Here is a 3,597-nt window from a genome sequence, read left to right on the forward strand (position 1 = left end):
CAGAACTTTTCTACCACTCGTGGGACCCAGAGGAGAGGAAGACTGCAGCTCATCACTCTCAACCAGACTGAGACCACCATCCTCAACTGGACTGCAATCACCACTTTTGACCAGACTGCAACAGCTCTCCCACCAGCAGGTTTTTTCCCTTCTCCCTTTACTTTGGACTCAGGGGGGAGGGGGGGGCCCAAGGAACACCACTTTGTTCATGCCCCAGGGTGCTGGGTTATACATTTGGGTTTTGTGGGTTAAGACCAGTTGTTAGTTTGTATAATTGTACTTATTGTATTATTTTAATAATTTGTTATTCTGACTTATAATCTCTCCTTTGAGTTGAGTTCATTTCCCCTGCTGGTTAACTTGGGGGGCTGATGGGAAAGAGGTGGGAGGGGTGGCTGAGGGGAGTGGGGAGAGCGGGAGCGGGGTTGCCGTGGGGGTGCCTCGGTGTCCCCATGCTTTGATCCCTGGAGAGCGAGGGAGGCTGGAGATAGGGAGGAGCTTCGAGAGCCCTGAGAGCCTGGAGAGGGGGGGCACGGAGCAGGGGAAGCCTGGACAGTGGGGACCCCTGGGATCCCCTAAGACAACAAATTGGAGAACCTGGAGAGGGGGAATTTCTGGGAACTTTGCACCGTGAAGGTGAGAATCAGTGGAGAAGGGACCCTTGGGACCCCCAACACTCCCAGCATCCCGAAGGGGGACCCCCAACATCCCAGACAGGGGAGGCTCTCTGAATCCCAGACGGGAGAGACCAGAGAAGGGGAACTCCTAGGAGAATTTTTTTGGACAAATCTTCATGTTTTAGAGTATTTTTTAGCTGAATCTCAACATTTTGCGGTTTGGCGGGGCAGGAGTCTTCTCACTATTTCTTATAGGCTTTTGCCTGAATCTCAATGATTTGGGTTTTTCTGGGCTGAATCTTGGTGTTTTGGAGGTTTTTATGGACACAGGATGCCCGGTGAGTTCTAGAGATGGACTTGGGCAGGAGGAACCCCCAAACCCAAACGCTCAGCCCTTGTTTTCCCCCCCATCAGGATTTGTCCTTCCCAAAGGTTGGGCGGATGGAGGAGGAGGCTGCGAGGAAGAGGAAGATGCCTTGGGCCCCCCAGGCAGGTGAGGAGGAAGTCAGTGTCCCTTTGGGCGGGTGTTGTGCTGGCTCTGTCAGCCCAGCATGGCCCCGGCTGCAGGACAACCCCGCTGGCGCCGCCGTCCTGCCGGGGCCGGAGTTGGGGGGATGTCCTTGGCCTTCCCTGTGGGCCGGAGGCAAATCCCCTGCCTGTCCTTCTTGCTTCCTGCCCCAGGCCCCGAGCTGAGGACGGAGAGCCCGGAGGACAAATCCCCCCGTGAGAGCCTGGTGGGAGAGGCCGTTTTGAAGGGCTCCCCGGCGCAGGAAGGCAGCGGGGAGGAAAAGGGCCGGAGATCCCCCCGCAGGAGGGGCTCCAAAGCCAGCCCAGGGTGCTCTGAGGAGGAAAGAGCCAGCCTGTGCTGGGAAGGCGGCCGGAGCTTGAGGGGGAGCTCTGAGCTGGTGGTCCCTGAGCAGCCTCCCAACCGTGACAAGCCCTTCAGGTGCTTGGAATGTGGGAAGAGGTTCAGGAAGAGCACAGACCTGCTCAGACACCAGCACATCCACACTGGGGAACGGCCCTACACGTGTGGGGAGTGTCTCAAGAGCTTCAACAGGAACTCCCACCTGATCCAACACCAGCGAATCCACACTGGGGAACGGCCGTACAATTGTGGGGAATGTGGGAAGAGCTTCAGGAGCAGCTCCAACCTCCGCACCCACCAGCTCATCCCCACTTGGGAACGGCCCTACAAGTGCTTGGAATGTGGGAAGAGGTTTCAGACCAGCTCAGCTCTCCTCCTGCACGAGCGGACGCACACGGATGAGAGGCCCTTCCGCTGCACCGACTGCGGGAAGGGCTTCAAACTGAACTCCCACCTCGTCACCCACCGGCTCATCCACACCGGGGAGAAGCCCTACAAGTGTGGGGAGTGTGGGAAGAGCTTCACCCGAAACTCTACCTTGACCAAACACCAACAGACCCACTGGTAAGGGAAGCCCCACCAGTGCCCCGACTGCGGGAAGAACTTCGGCCGTAGAATTGACAGGCAAAACAAGGTTTCAAAAGGTCTTCAGGATTTTGAGTATCTTCACTCCAACATCAATTTATTCTTTTGAATATGTGTAAGTTTAACCTCATTTTAGTCTGAAAGCCAAATTCACCACTACCCCATTCCCTGATAACCGTGGGCTGGTTCTGACAAGTGAGGCAGAAATTACCCACTGCCCAGCAAAAACCAGTGGGGCCAGCCAGTGGTCTCTGCCCTGGCAGCCCAGTTTCCCCAGTCTCATCTCAAAATGACCAGTTACACTGAAGCAAAGGGCACTGGAACCAGTGCAACAAGCCCCAGTCTGACTTTCACACCTGCCCACGTGTCCTGTTTTCTGCTGCTCTACAGACTTCCTTGTTTAAAATACAATGGAAAAATGAACAGTTTTTGGGGTTGTTTTGGTTTTGGGCTTGGTTTTTTTTTTCCCCCCACTGTTCTCATTAACCTAATTTCAAATCTATTTCAGTGTTTGAAGATGAATTAAAATTTGAATGATTTTTAATGTTAATGCCTTGACCAAAGTATCAAAACATGAAAAATAAAAAAAAAAAACACCACGAAGCTGTCCATTATTATCACAAACACTCAGAAGTACTAACATAAGCACAGTGAAAACCCCATAAATAAGACCATTAAAATAATTTTAATATTTATGTAATATTTTATTTTTACTAAGCCTAACAAAAGGAAATTTAATTACTGACATCAGCTTTCCCCACCTCTCAAAAAGGTAATTTAGTTACATCTTAGTCACCCTTGAAAGGCTCTTTCCAGTTGGGTTGGCCTCTGCCTTAGACACTCATGAGATCTGCCAAAACCAATTTAAGGGCAAATTTCCCCACCAGGTTCAACTGCATTGGTTGTACCAAAAGCTTTGCAAGTAACCCCACAACTTTCATCTTAAACTCTTGTAGTGGTTTGGATCTTGCTTTCCCCCAGAGGCTAAGGAAAGTGGTAGACCCCAAGGGGTGGAAACCCCTGGAAGTTTTGAAGTTCTGCCCAATGGGCGCTCCTGCAAAAATGTCAACATCCCACAAGCTCACCGGAAGAGATGAGTTGTAGTTTTGGTTGTTGTTGGAGAGGTGGCCATGTTGTAGAGCCACGAGGAAGGGGCTCATAGCCCCACAGGGGGGCTTTGGCCCCCAGCCCCCAGCGGGGGCCTGCGGGGACCTGGAACAGCATAAAGCTGGGCTAGGTGCCTGTGGTTATGCCGGGAGATGTTTTCTCCATGGGCGCAGAGCAGCAGCCGGCACTGACCAGAGAAACGGTGGCAGAGAGCCAGACAAGAGATAAGGACCTGAACTGAAGGAGCAGCAGAAACAACATGCAGCACCAGAGAAAGGACTCCTGGAAGGAGAGCCGGGAGAAAGAGAGCCAGCAGCTGAGAGACAGAGTTCTGGGGGTAAGACTGTACCAGCCCCCCAAAACTCCTTTGAGATCCCTCTGAGAAAAGAGGGAGATGGACTCCTATTAAGGAGAAGAGTT

Source organism: Manacus vitellinus, unplaced genomic scaffold, assembly GCF_001715985.3.
Source record: "Manacus vitellinus isolate BGI_N305 unplaced genomic scaffold, ASM171598v3 ctg7180002434589_pilon, whole genome shotgun sequence".
In the NCBI taxonomy this organism is placed as follows: Eukaryota; Metazoa; Chordata; class Aves; order Passeriformes; family Pipridae; genus Manacus; species Manacus vitellinus.